At 46.4% G+C, this 14,797-nt stretch overlaps 1 long non-coding RNA gene across 2 annotated transcripts; it reads right to left on the bottom strand.

The window, feature by feature from the left end:
• Positions 1-611: 611 nt before the first annotated feature.
• Positions 612-9,982, bottom strand: LOC140910901 (uncharacterized). Of its 2 annotated transcripts, none has more exons than XR_012158789.1 (3): positions 9,937-9,982; positions 3,041-3,147; positions 612-2,110 (listed from the first exon to the last, which is right to left on the bottom strand). It is a non-coding gene; the product is annotated as an uncharacterized LOC140910901 (long non-coding RNA). The 2 variants fall into 2 exon arrangements; XR_012158788.1 differs by lacking the exon at positions 9,937-9,982 and adding an exon at positions 3,856-4,020.
• Between the last annotated feature and the right edge of the window lie 4,815 nt (positions 9,983-14,797).

Below are 14,797 nucleotides of genomic sequence, written 5' to 3'. Positions count from 1 at the left end.
CAGTGCAAGAATGCAACCCCTGTTATTCTGCATGCTATGTGGCCCTTTGTAAAATTAAAAAGGCATAATGAGAAATATCTTATTCTGCTCTGGAGGGGAAATAAATGAGACTGAATTCCCCCATTCATCTCAAATGAAAATGCTAACATAATCCAAGACAAGAATTGCAAGGTAAGGCAAGTAGGCGTACATATATTTTAAAGGGATCATGGCTTGAAGATGTTGCTGCAGTAATTTAAATGTTATATTATATACACACACACCCCAGATCCCTTGATAAAAAGCATTGCTGATGGGACAGCTTCAAGGAAATGCAGTTGCGAGGGAATCTGAAGAATTTAAACTTTGCTCGGAAAGTCCCTTTTAAAACCCAAGTTTGTCTGGGTGCAAATGCTGAGTGCATTGGGCTGTTAGTTCATTTGTAGCTGGGATGTGCTATTCATCCCGGTGTTACCTTGCATAGTTTTCCTGGTTTTCATCACTTTGCCCAGCTCTTTCCTACTCCCCTCCCCTCCCCTCATTACAAGCCTGGAAGGAAGGCTAAAAGCATGAATAGAGAGAGAGCGTTGAAGAGCGCTGGCTTTTACATTTCAGCTGAAGGGACAGCACGTGATTTTATATTAGCGACAGACAAAGGGCTGCAGACGCCCTGCTTTTTAACCCACCAAAAGGGGGACCAGGCTGCTTTTTCCTCTGCCCTAAATCATGCCTTGTTTACTTATTAAATTCTCGTCACAAACCAAGGGAAGCTAGATGTGGAATTCATTGTCTCCTTCAGTGCTGAAACGAGGCGCTCAAGATGCGTTGGATTCCTTGTGAGCTCCAGGATTGGAATGGGGTCGTTTGCAGAGGTGGGGGGGACGGCGTGGGCGGGAAACCCTGGTAGGTCTCTTCCGGAGAAGCCACAACCGGGCAGCTCAGGTGGCTACGTTCCAAAAGGCCCCCAACGAAATTTGCTCTTCATTAGTGTTTTTTATGAGCTGGGGATGAGAATCAGCTCCAGTCCAGCTTGGATAGTTCAGTAAGAACCAAAGAGAGCGAGAAGGGGGGGAGAGACAACTTCACTATAGGCAGGGGACTTGCCTTCCTCAATCCCACTTCATCTTCATCCCTGCTTCAAATGGGAAGGGAGCCAACCACCTTAGGCTGGGATCCTGCAGCGGGCAGACCCCTGCTTCCTGCACGGTGCTGCACTGAGTTAACGAAGCGTCGTTACCGGATCGGGTCCTTGCAGACCCTGCTTTCTCCGGCATCCAAGCCCGATGCTGCTAGAACGTCACTTCAGAGCACTGAGCTCACCGCTGCAAGCGGTCCCCACCCCATCGACTTCAGCAAGGCCAACGCACCAGAGTGAGCCCTGCATTCACTGATCAGCCTTTCACCCCCAGCCCGTATTCCGCACCTGCGTACCTTTAAGCACGTGAGTAGTCCTGTGAGACTTAAGCAAGGGTCTGAAGTGAAGTATGTGCTTAAGTGCTTTTCTGAGTACGGCTGTGGACCAGGAATCAAAGGCCTATGTGACGGCAGGGTCGGGCCCCAAATCAGGAACCTTTGGACTGAAGCCTATGGGGCGAGCAGGGTAAGTGGAGCAGAATCAGTCCCCAGGAGAGGTTAGCCCCTCGCGAATGGCTTGTTTTACACAATGACCTTGTCGCACGATTAATACCGCTTCTGCGTCCACACAGAGAACCAGATCCGGGGTTAGTGTCTAACCTGTGTAACGTACCCGCCACCCATAGCAGTGAAAGACACCGATGAGTCAGAAGGGGGAACGAAGCACAGTGTGCCAACCCATAAAGGCAAACCAGCAGACAAACACACACCATTTATCTCAGTCACCTACGGAAAACAAGATCCTGATGGCCTCCAGGCTGGGCTCTGTTGGACAAAGCTGAGAAAGGCAAAGACGGAGCACAGCCCCGTCACCAAACCTGCCCTGCTGTGCTAACCTGGGGGGATGAGAACAGGAGCGTCACAGTTGATTGCAGAGTCAGAGTAAGGGAGAGAGCAGGAGGTGGCTTGGTCCAGAGACACGTCGAGCAGCTTCACCTCCCTTTGACCGCAGCACCTCCCAAAATCCGGCCCGTCAGTGGAAGAATTGGTTGAAATTCTTTGAAGGAAATAAACAATTATTGGAAAAATAAACAGGCTTTAATCAAAAATGAATCTTTTTGTGAGTAATCTGTGGGGTTTTAAAAAACTTTTTCCATTTTTTCGACAAAACCAGAAAATGATTTTTTTTTAATTTTCTTTTCCCCATCTTCAATGCCAAAATAGAAAAGTGGGGTGTGTGTGTGTGAGAGTGAGAGAGAGACAGAAAACATTTAAAAAAACAATATTGTGGTTAAAAAACAACTGAATAAACTCAAAATTGTTCCTGTTCAGGGCTGGTGGAATGAAAATAATTTCAGATTTTTTGGATATATTTTTGGGGCAATTCTTCACCATGTTTCAGCCGGAGCTAATCCTTAGTCTCACACAACCTGGATTTCTCTAATAAGTGTTTATGTTTTAGTGGGTAAAAAAAGAGATGGAACAACCCCATCTAACCCTGCAGCAGAAACTCATGTGTCACTCACCTACAAGATAGTTTAACAGACACTAATTATTTCTTCATTTTACCTATGTCTGTGTTTCTGTCCCACATCCTCATTGTTAGTGAGTTATGGAAGGCCATTCCAACCCCCCTTCCAAAAATAAAACTAGTAAAGCATCCTTAAAAACAAGTGTGATTAGCAGGTAGGGGGTTGAGGGGGGAAGGAAGGTGTTAGATTTAAAACAAGAAACTTTATCCACCTTTCCAGTTAGAACTCAGGGAGAGAAATCCATGTCTAGCATCCTTGACAATCAAATTTTTACAGCAGCCAGAACTGCTTCTGCTGCATAAAGGTAGCTCATATATCTCAAACAAATGCTTATTTTTTGACAGGTAAAAAGAGCTGCAGAGATCCGAGCTAATCCTGCAGTATTAGCCCAAGTGTCGCTCATTGTGCTAACTGACATGCTAACTTGTGTGCTGAGCTCATCAGTTATCTCTTGCCTTCATTTCAGGGTATCCTTCCTCCCTTTATAAGTCCTGGAGTAGCCTCTCCCACTGTTTAGAGATCAGAAAGCAGTTCCAGTGCAAAGATGGTATCCCTGTGGCACCTAAGAGAAAGGAGAACAGGTGTTGAAACAGATCATGCAATGGGGATTAGCAGTTTAGCTTGTGTTCCGAAAATCATTCAGAGCAGATACCATTTGCCAGTGACAGCTTTTCTGTATCACCTACTGATGAGACTAATTTTCACTGGGTCGATTCTCATTTTTCCAACCTGATGGCTCTTTTTAAAACTACTCTTCAAACATGACTACTAACCCCTTGCTTTTCTGTAGCTTTTTGCATCTGAGGATCTCAAAGCACTTTGCAAACATTAATTCATTCAGGCCTCACAACCTACCCGGTGGGAGACAGGGAAGTTAACAAATAGCAGGACAATTATCAATCAAACACACCCATCTGTGTGAGAGAGAAAAAAGTACTGAATGTGGAACTGTATTTGGCGAATGTTTGTAAAGTGCTTTTAGATCCTCGGGTGAAATTTTACTGAATATAATAATCTGGGCATGCAGCATGGATAGGGCGTTGCCAGAATTTTGGTGTGAAAATGTATGCATTTATCCTTTCAGTCTATGCGGTGCCCTTATCCCTTAGACCCAGACATGGGAACAATTATATTTAAGAGCACAAGACACCCACATAAAATACCACAGCCTCCAAAATCCATTTACGTTCATTAAGACGGAAACCATATTCATCTCTCTTACCCTAGAATCTGCTTTCCCTCCTCCCAACCCCATCCTCATTCAATTTACCTGCCTGTTTGAAAGGTGGCTCTTCCCAGCTGATGCTCAAAGGATTGTGCTTGGCCCACCTAGCTATCAAATGACGGACAAATTAATTAGCTCTGAAAGAGGATGTGTCTCAAAGGCCGTCCACAGACACCTCAGAAGAGACAGCTTTGCTCCAAACAACTCCGCAGTTCTGGCTTCTTTGCTCCTTAGGCTGACACTTCAGCCAGACTTTTAGTTTTTGATTGACTGTAAATTGGCCAGACGTGGCCATGTCAGAATACAGGTAGGGATGCAGCTAATGAACTGGCTCCCTTCGGTTTTGGGGGGTTCTTTAATCTCCTTCGAATACATTCTCCCACACTCACTTTATCCCCTTTTTCTGGGGAATGGGTATTGAAACCTAAGAGACCTGGTAACCAAGGTAATTGTCTGATGAGGCAGGAGTGTATTTTAGGGAGGGCAGGAGACTTTCCCCTTTTCCTCACTGACTGTGAAAAATCCATTTGAATTGAGCAGGATTTGAAGAGGGATTGGCCGTTCACATGGAGAACAAGAATATCTAGAGTGATAACAGTTAATGCTGGCAACGAGCCTGTTGGCAGGGAGATAAAATGGTAGGTTTCAGGGAGTAAGCTGAGAGATCGGTTTAAGACCTAATGTGGGGGCCATTTATTCCACACCCACCCACTGCAGGGTTCTGACATGTTCCTTGGGCATCTGGCACTGGCCCCTGCCGGAGACACAATCAGTCACGGAGCTCAGGTCCGATCCAGACTGGCAGTTCCCATGTTTCCAATTTCAAACACTTTCTCTCTTCCACCGTCAGGCGGCAAAACACAGCGCGGGCCCTGCCTTCTCCACAGGAAAGTGCCTGGGAAAGAGAGTATTTAGCTGGAATAAAATATCACTTGCCACAGGGGCAGCTAGCTCTTCCCCTTGGCAGATCGAGGGCACCCACGCTCAGGCTCTTGTTGATGGCAATTCCTCATTGCCAGCAAAGGTTATATTTCTTGCCCACGCTGCTGCCCAAGACCCTGCCTGAATCTAGGGCCTGATCCTGCTAACGCACTCTTGGGCCCAGCACTTACGCCAGCGAATGCTCCCACTGGCTTCAATAGGATTTTTAGTAAGCGCCATGGCTGGTGGCGGTTGCAGCATCATGCACGTCCGCCTGGTGCATGCTGGGATGTCAGGGCAGCCACCCGGGGTGCAAACGCCTGGAATGGACATGATTTACACTGGGGCAGTGTGATTTACACAAGGGTTTGCACCAGCGCAGCTGTGCTGATGGCTAAGACCCCAACCCAGCTGACTTAAACGGCCAGGTAAGGGGCACGGGGTGAAAAGACGTCACGGTGAATAGGAAGGAGAGGGCTTAATGACCAAAGCGTTGGATCCACCCAGTAGCAATTCCTTGCTCCCCACTTCAAGAGCCGCAAGACCGGGGAGAGAAGAATGTTGCAGCCCGGAGCTGCTGCGTGGAGCCAAGAGGAGATTTTTGGCTCTGCGAGAGGAAATCTTCAGCAGCGTTATTTCTATTGAGGTGCTGCCCAAGGACCCGACAGGGCCCCAGTGTGCTCAGTGCTGCATAAACAAGTACCCTAAATGGGCGGAGTCTCAGAGAGAGATGGCTACATCTGCTCATGGCAGAGGGATATGAGAGGAAGGGTGGTCCAGGGGTCAGGACTCTTGGCCGGGACTTGGGAAATGGGGGTTCCTGGCTGTGTGCCCTTGGGTGCATCTCAGTTCCTCCTCTGTAACATGGGATAATAGCCCTGCCTTACTCGACAGCACTGGTCAAGACTGTGAGGTGCTCTGATGTTATGGTAAGAGGGGGCCAAGATATATCATGTGTGAGAGCATCACTCGGAGGTGGAGTTAAACTCCCAGTTTGCTAGAGGAGTTTATTTCGGGTCTCATTCCCCCCTGTTGTGGCTGGGAGGTTCTTGCTAAGTGTTGCCATTGGTCTCCCGTCTTTAAAGAAAATGAGAAAATAAAGACAACTGTCCCCCTTCGCCCACCCGAGGGAGCAGAGCTGGATTTAATTTCTTTTCCTTTTGTCGTTCGAGTTCAAAATTTCACTTCAATGGCTCTGCCTCCCCCATCCTGTCCTCTGCTTTTCTAGGACAGAAAAATTCCCTCTGTGCTTTTTATTTTTCCCTCCTTTGTTCTCCCATCATCCCATTTACGTGATTTATTGAATTATTTTCTCCTTGTTCCTTTGGGGTTTTTTTGTTTGGGGTTTGTTTTTTTTTTTTGGCTTGTCCCCACTCCATTGTGTTTTTGGTTTATTTTTTTGTTTGGTCATTAACAACGTCCCATCTTTGCGTGGGAGGTGTTTCAAGAACATTTCTTTTTGTTCCTTTTTGTTTTGAGCACCAGGCTGAGTCAGACAGATCCTGCTCAGATTAAAATCCACTCCTGTGCTCGGTATTAAGCACAATCCCACATGGTGCATGGGGTCCAGGGAACCGGCCAGATTAGAAGTAAATGGGGCGCACTCCCGGTTGGTGTAAATCTGTAGAGCATGATTGAAGTCAGCTGGTGTAAATTGGCATGGTTCCAATGCAGCCAACTAGCTGGAAATCTGTCCCATATTCTCTTACCATCCCGGACTGCTTTACAACAGGGTTCTGTGCAGGCCAGTGGATCTGCCTCCATGCAGCCTGGAACGGGTCGAATTTTTTCAAAGGAAAAGGGTTGGGTAAAAAAAAAAAAAAAAGCCCCTTTTCTGAAAATTAAAAAAAAATGTTGATTTTTTTCAAAAATTTTCCTGACATTTTGGTCCACCCCATTCGTGAAACGGTCGTGGAAATGTCTCAGGTATCGAAATTCAGTAATGGTTTCAATTTCAGTTAAAAAACAAAACAAAACAAAAAATAAAAAACGAATTCGTTTCCAAGCCAGAGAAACGACGTCAAACATTTCCAAAACCTGGTAAGCGCATCTTGGGCCCAGAGCTCTAGTGGATCCGACTGCATAAATCCACTGGCTGGCAGGAGATACAGTGTGAAAGTGTCCCTCGGAGAGAGGGGAGAAAATGGTGTTTGTAGAGTACCTGGCATGACGGGGCCTAGTCTGTGCCTTGGGCTCCTATCATTGTTGTAGCGCAAAACAATGTGGGGCCTGCACTTTCAGCTGGCTCTTATGCCGTTCAGGGATGGGGCTAGCAGAGCAAGAAATGGCCCCAGGTACACCAAAAAGATAAGCTCCCCCTCTCCCTAAACTCAAGGTTCCCCCATAAATTTTCTAGGCCCTGAATGGGAGTGAGTAGCTGAATCCCGCTGAGTAGCAGCAGCCTGATGGAAGCCTCGCTGGGTATTTGTGCCTGGTGCTGCTGGTGAGAGCCCTGCTATAAGAAGCAGGTAAGAGGGGCCGCCGACCAAGCTCTCATTCATATGGTAAAACACTCAGGCTGCCCTGTTGAAGCCAGACCCCAGCTGAAAAGTAGAGAGTGGGAGGGGACAAGAGTGTGTTTTCAGATTGGTTTTTGATACACAGCCTAGAATAAGGCACAGAGGAGCTTCTTTTAAGAGTGATGGCACTAAAATAGCCCTCTCCATTACACAGACACTAATAGAGGCTCAGTGCATTATTCCTATCAAAGTGCAATTTGCATTTACAAAGGACTCCTGGGAAATGATGGATGGGGAAGGAATGGAGAAAGCCTTGTAAAACTGAGCGCACTCGCCTGAGAGTAAATTTCAAGTACAAGGCGTTTTTTCTTACACCTTCCCCTCGGCAGAAACTCGTGACGTCTGCTTAAATGAACATTCAGCTTCTAGCCTTTCACCCCACAGCCCATCAATAAAAGACAGACGATCCAAGGAGAAGGATCCTCATTTATCTTCATTAGAACTCTGGCCAGCTCCTCTGATCACAACGTCAAAGTAGCCCAGGGATAGAACTGCTACTGTTCAGCTGGCTGGCTTTCATACCCACACATATACACAACTGTATTTGCAAATATTTACGGGTGGAGAACCTGCTTTTCACATCACAACCACCTGTCCTGGACAGAGGGAGAAAGATAAATTCATCAGCCAAGGATTCTGCTTGTACTACAGTCTCCAGGAATTAAAAGAAAAGAAAGAAAGAAAGAAAGAAAGAAAGAAAGAAAGAAAGAAAGAAAGAAAGAAAGAAAGAAAGAAAGAAAGAAAGAAAGAAAGAAAGAAAGAAAGAAAGAGCAAACAAAGGTTTATGAGTATGAAAGCTCCATCAGTCATATCTGCTTGATCTAAAGCCAGATTGCGAGGCGAGGCACCTTATTAATAACACCCATGTGAGGGAACATAAAATCTGCACATGGGCAAGGCAGTAAATTGCATATACAGCAGTTGGGGTGTGGGGAGTTGGGATGTTTTATTGCAGTAGGCTCTTTCCAGACGACTGTACCCCCTTCAGGAGTCCAATTTGTCTTGCGCACCCCAAGTTTCACCTCACTTAAAAACGACCTGCTTACAAAATCAGACCTAAAAATACAAAAGTGCCCCAGCACACTAGTACTGCCGACTTCCTCATTTTTACCATCTAATTCTTAAATAAATCAATTGCAATATAAATACTGCACTTACGTTTCAGTGTATCGTAATACAGAGCAGTATAAACAAGTCATTGTCTGTCTGAAATTTTAGTTTGTACTGACTTCACTAGTGCTTTTTCTGTAGCCTGTTGTAAAACTAGGCAAGTATCTAGATGAGCTGATGTAGCCCCTGGAAGAGCTCTGTGCACCCCTAGGGATACGCGTACCCCTGGTTGAGAACCACTGTTTTATTGGACCTCTCTCTGTGCCTAACTCACAGGATTAAGGGATTAGCCACAGGCTGAAGGAAAGATTTGGCAACACTTTATTTGCCATCCTTACCCCTTTCATTAATCATTATATCTCATCAATAACTGATGCTCTCTAGTTCCAACAAGAATTATTTCCGGAACGTTCTCTGGCCTATGCTATGCAGGAGGTCAGAGTGGATGATCGCAGTGGTCCCTTCTGGGCTTGGAAGCTCTGAACATAGAACTTGCTAGAATGAAGTAGGCCCATGATCCACCTAGGCTAGAATCCTGTCTCCCATAGCTGTAGAGGGAGCTACAAGAAACGCCACATGCAGGAAGCAGCTGTGGGATAATCTGCGTCCTCCCAACCACCAATAGTTTAAGTCTGATTTAAACCCTGAAGCATAAGGTTTAATATCTCTTCCAAAATGTGTCAGCATTCACTAAAACCACTCTGGACATTCTAGATATCCATATAAATATTCAATCCCTCTTTGAATCTTTTGGAACTCTGAAAAGTCTTTTGAATGTTTTTCACCTCAATGACATCCTGTGGCAGTGAGTTCCACAATCTAACGGGTCCCCACGTGACCATGGATTTCCTTGAATGGGTAGTGAATTTTGCCACCTTTCAATTTCACCGACTGTCCCCTCGTTTTTATATGCAGTGTTGTTGTAGCTGGGTTGGTCCCAGGATATTAGAGATACAAGGTGGGTGAGGTAATCTCTTTTTATGGACCAACTTCTGCTGGTAAAAGCTTGCTCTCTTTCACTTACAGAAGTTGGTCCAATAAAAGATATTACCTCACCACTTTGTCTCCCTTGTTCTTATGCTATGAGACAGGGACCCTAGTGGTTTCTGATCTACCTTCTCTAGACCATTCATCATTTTATTTACTTCTATCAGGTCTCCTTTTATTCATCTCCGTTCCAAGGTAACACTCCCACTCTTTCCAATCTCTTTCCTATCAGAGTTTTTCCAGGCCCCTGATCATTCTAGTCACCCTTCTCTGAACCCACTCTGCAATATATTTTCTAGGATGGGGTGACCAATTCTGCACACTGTATCAAGACAATGCCACACCATTAATTTATATAATAACATTCCAGTATTCTCCATCCCATTTGCACAGCCACTACCAGAAGGTGGAACTTTTGTGCAGGGGCAAATTTAACAGATCAGCATTACAGCAATTAAGTCATAGGGACAGATCCTGAACTGGTATAAATGAACATCACTCCATTGACTTCAATAAAGCAATGCTGGTTTACAACACACTGAGAATCTAGCCCATATCAGATGTGAGAAATTGAGGTTCACCGCCTTACCTGTGCTGGGCTAATGAAAGATCAGTCCTAAAATATATTCCTCAGGGCTCTGTCCTCAGAGATTAGGTTCCCATGACATCCCTGGGAGAGGAGCATTCTGCAGCAAAGCTCACCCTGTGGAAAAATCTTCCATCATGTATTTCCCTTGTAATACCATCCCGTTGTCTCAAGCATCATATCCTGGGCACCTAAAAGACACAACCCTAAACCAGTGGTTTGCAAACTTTTTGGGTGGAGCCCCTCCCACCTTTGAGTTACAATTTTTGGTTGTGCCCCCTTCAACCCAGACAAAAACAGACACTTGCAAAAGTAAGCCTGATAGCCGACTCATAAACCTAACAGAGACCTAACACAACTTTATTTAAAATTAGTTACACATCTAAGTTTCAAACACACAGATACTTACCCAGGGCACCGGCAAAGCTTCCTCAGCAACGGGCTGCTTCTACCTTGCGGTCAAGCTGCACTTGCTAGGGCAGGGCCAATACCTGCCCCTCTTCCCTCGGGTTTTCAGGGTGGGGAAGACATATGCAACGGTGTCTGGGGGCGGGGCCAGTATTGGGTGCAGAGGCCACGGCGGATGTCAGCACTGACCCACAGGCTGGGTGGCTTATTGCGGTGAGTCAGGGGGTGGAAGAGATGCTCCCTCTCTGTCTCCCCCCTCCCATGTGAACTGGCCCAGGCTGCCTGGCATTGCTGCTCTCCCCTCCCCCAAATGTTCCTCCATGCCCGCCTGGGGGGGGGGCGCCCCACAGTTTAAAAACCTCTGCCCTAAACTGGAGGGAGCTCATTCAAACGAGGCGCCAATGAAAAGGTCAGATCTGAGCTCCTCATCGCTCGCCCATAGCAAATGAAACGGATGATAAAGAGGGAGGGGGCCTAGCAGAGACAGATGTTCCTGTGGCTAAGATGCAGGCGCCACCTAGGACTCAGGAACTCCACGTTCAAGTCCCAGTTTTACCACTTACTTTCTGTGCGAGAGTCTCTTTGCACCCCGTGTGTAAAATGGGCAGAATAATCCTTCCAGTCTCCCACCCGTTGTCTAGTTGATTCATACTATAAACTCTTCTTCAGGGGAGGGGCAGTCTCTCACCCCACATACGTATGGAGCCTAGCAACCTGAGGCCTAGATCTCCTGGCATGGTTGTCACACAAATGAGAACTACCTGGCTGTGCGCACCCTGAGGAGGGACCAGGCTTATTTCAGAAGGTCTGAGGAGGGAGAATTATTTCCACTCACGCCCATACCCAGGCTTGGGCATGAGTCTCTGAATCAACTCCCCCACCCCCTCTCTCAGGCTCAGCCCGGAGCTGCATGAGGTAAAAGGTGTTTTCCATCCCTGACATCTAGGAGGCCATACTTTGTCACATCTTTCCTGGCTACTGATTAGATGTATGTTTGAACAAGGGTTTTTTCTTTGCAGACAGCACATAAAACATTGCTCCAGCCTGTCTGACTGAAGGTGACCTTTAGGACCGACTTGCTGGACATGACTGTGAATCCAAGAATTTCAGGCTAATAGACCTATCTGCACACAATGTACAACCTCACCATTCTTTCCTGTAGCCACTGGGTAACACTTTCTCCTGTTGCTTTTACTAAATACAACTGGGGTCATCTAGTTCTGTATCCCAGCTGTGGTGTTAACTAGAATCTGAATGCTTCAAGAGTGGGAGGTGAAGGGGGAAAGCCCATAATGCATCTGGCAAGTTGTGCAATGTTGTACATCGGGGGGCATTCCTTTCTGACATGATCAGTTTATGCTCTGAAGCAGGAGATTAGCAAATGCTTTACCCTGCTTTTAGTGTACGATCACCCAGCCTTTTAAAAATCCAACAATACACAAGTCTCTGACTTCCTGGGTCAGTGTAAATTCCACAGGCCCACGACATGCTGGATGAAGTAGTATCTATATAGTTTATTGCAGAGAAAGTTGAGAGGCCTCGATCTTACACAGGATGAAGGTATCAGATGCTAAAAGGCTCCTGAGTCTAATGTAAGACCGTATGGCTGGAAGTGGAAGCTGGACAAATTCAAAGGGTAAATCAATCAAATTTTCCAGAGGAAGGGTAATTAACCATTGGAACTAACATACCAGGGAAGATGATAGTTTCTCCCTCAGCTGGAGTCTAAGTCAAGACTGTGTGTTTTTCTAAAATATACACTTTAGCTCAAGCCAAAGCGATGGGCTCGATGAAGGAAGTGTTGAGTGAATTGTATGGCCTGTGTTATGCAGGTCAAACTAGGTCATCAGAGGTGCCAAGGCCAGAAGGAACTAGTCTGACTCGCTGAATAACACAGGCTATAGAGTTTCCCCAAAATAATTCCTAGAGTGGAGCTTTGAGCATCTCATCATGGTCCCTTCTGGCTTTCAGATCCGTGGACTTCCTTGTATTGGTTCTAAATTTGCCTGGTGTTAAAAGGACATTGTACAGTTACAAAATCATGGGTCAGAGTCAGTGTATGCCAAAGTGGAGTCAGTTCCACTCACTGCCGCGGGGTGTTCACTGTGTGCGCCAGGACTCAATTCTGGTTTGTATGTTTAGGGGTTTTTTTTTTTGTTTTGTTTTTTAAAGTCCTTATCCGTGTTTTAGTAATGACGCCATAAATGATTTAAACGGAAAGAATTATGAAAATCCTTCAGGAGATGGAGTGGCGCGGAAGGAGGGGTGGCAGATGGGGAGTGGGAGAGGGCAAGGCTGAAGGGTAAGGGATCAGGGGTACAAAAGCAGGCACCAGAATGAGATCAGGAGAGCAGGATTCAGTCTGAACCGCACAGAGGAGATCAGGCGCCAGAGCTAAATCAAACCATGGAGCCAGCTGATCAAAGAGTAGTGATGATTTAAAGCAGGTGTCACGCTGTCTGGAGTGGCTCATGACTGTGAGCACCTACCTCAGGGCAGACTGTCAGCAAACAGGGCAGACACCCCAGACTGCTGGTATGTTCTATAATAGATTTTACCAAGCCAGTGACAAGTGCGAATTCCTGGATCACTGTACCAGTCTTACCATGGAGTCACGGACAGTCCCTTTGGCCTCTCCAGTCTATCTTGCCACCCAGACAAACTGCACTCAGTGATAAAATGGTCACTTTACACCAAAAATCACATCACATTTAGGCTGCTTCCAGTCCCAAGAGCCCAGTCACTTACCCCTGATCAATTAACTGGTACTCCAGAACTAACACCAAAGACCACGCTGGCAGCCAATTCTGAGGTAAACAGACTAAAGTTTTATTGGCTAAGAAAAGGAAATGAGGGTTATTGAAAGGTTAAAGCAGGTAAATAATATATGCACAGGTGAGTCACAGTTTGTAATTCCAAATGGTGGCAGTGATGTAATAAACTGCCAGTTTCCCAAAAGTCTTTTCAGGGTACCCGGATTGTATCTGTGGATCTCTGCTTTGCACCTGATACACTTCCCTGTCAGAGTCCAAACTGTCCAGAAACCAGGATCTTCCCTTGAATCCATACTGACAGCTTCTTCTCACAGAAAACTTACTGGAGGAACCAACCAGGGGCCATTCTCCTCTTGACGGGCTGCTTACAAACAGGGAAGACTTAGTCAGGGAAGTAGAAGTGGGGGCAACCTGGGCAGCCGTGACCATGAGATGGTTGAGTTCAGGATCCTCACAAAAGGAAGAAAGGAAAGTAGCAAAATATAGACCCTGGACTTCAGAAAAGCAGACTTTGATTCCCTGAGGGATCTGATGGGCAGGATCCCCTGGGAGGCTAATATGAGGGGGGGGAAAGAGTCCAGGAGAGCTGGCTGTATTTTAAAGAAGCCTTATTGAGGGCACAGGAACAAACCATCCCGATGTGCAGAAAGAATAGCAAATATGGCAGGCAACCAGCTTGGCTCAACAGTGAAATCTTCAGTGAGCTTAAACACAAAAAGGAAGCTTACCGGAAGTGGAAACTTGGACAGATGACTTGAGAGGAGTATAAAAATATTGCTTGAGCATGCAGGGCGTAATCAGGAAGGCCAAAACATAACTGGAGTTGCAGCTAGCAAGGGATGTGAAGGGTAACAAAAAGGGTTTCTACAGATAGTTAGCAACAAGAAAAAGGTCAGGGAAAGTGTGGAACCCTTAATGAATAGGGGAGGCAACCTAGTGACAGACGATGTGGAAAAAGCTGAAGTACTCAATGCTTTTTTTTGCCTCGGTCTTCACAGATACGGTCAGCTCCCGCACTGCTGTTCTGGGCAGCACAGCATGGGGAGGAGGTGACCAGCCCTCTGTGAAGGAAGAAGTGGTTCGGGACTATTTAGAAAAGCTGGACGAGCACAAGTCCATGGGGCCGGATGCGCTGCATCTGAGGGTGCTAAAGGAGTTCGCAGATGTGATTGCAGAGCCATGGCTATTATCTTTGAAAACTCATGGCAACCAGGGGAGGTCCCGGATGAATGGAAAAAGGCAAATATAGTGCCCATCTTTAAAAAAGGGAAGACCAACAACCCAGGGAACCACAGACCGGTCAGCCTCACCTCAGTCCCTGGAAAAATCATGGAGCAGGTCCTCAGGGAATCCATTTTGAAGCACTTGAAAGAGAGGAAGGTGATCAGGAACAGTCAACATGGATTCACCAAGGGCAAGTCATGCCTGACCAACCTGATTGCCTTCTATGAGGAGATAACTGGCTCTGTGGATATGGGGAAAGCGGTGGGCATAATATATCTTGACTTTAGCAAAGCTTTTGACACAGTCTCCCACAGTATTCTTGCCAGCAAGTTAAAGAAGTATGGGCTGGATGAATGGACTATAAGGTGGGTAGAAAGCTGGCTAGATTGTCGGGCTCAACGGGCAGTGATCAGTGGTTCCATGTCTAGTTGTTAGCCGGTATCAAGCAGAGTGCCCCA

Source organism: Lepidochelys kempii, chromosome 4, assembly GCF_965140285.1.
Source record: "Lepidochelys kempii isolate rLepKem1 chromosome 4, rLepKem1.hap1, whole genome shotgun sequence".
In the NCBI taxonomy this organism is placed as follows: Eukaryota; Metazoa; Chordata; order Testudines; family Cheloniidae; genus Lepidochelys; species Lepidochelys kempii.
The sequence above is the reverse complement of the archived record's forward strand: the minus strand, read 5'-3'. Positions and strand labels throughout refer to the sequence as shown.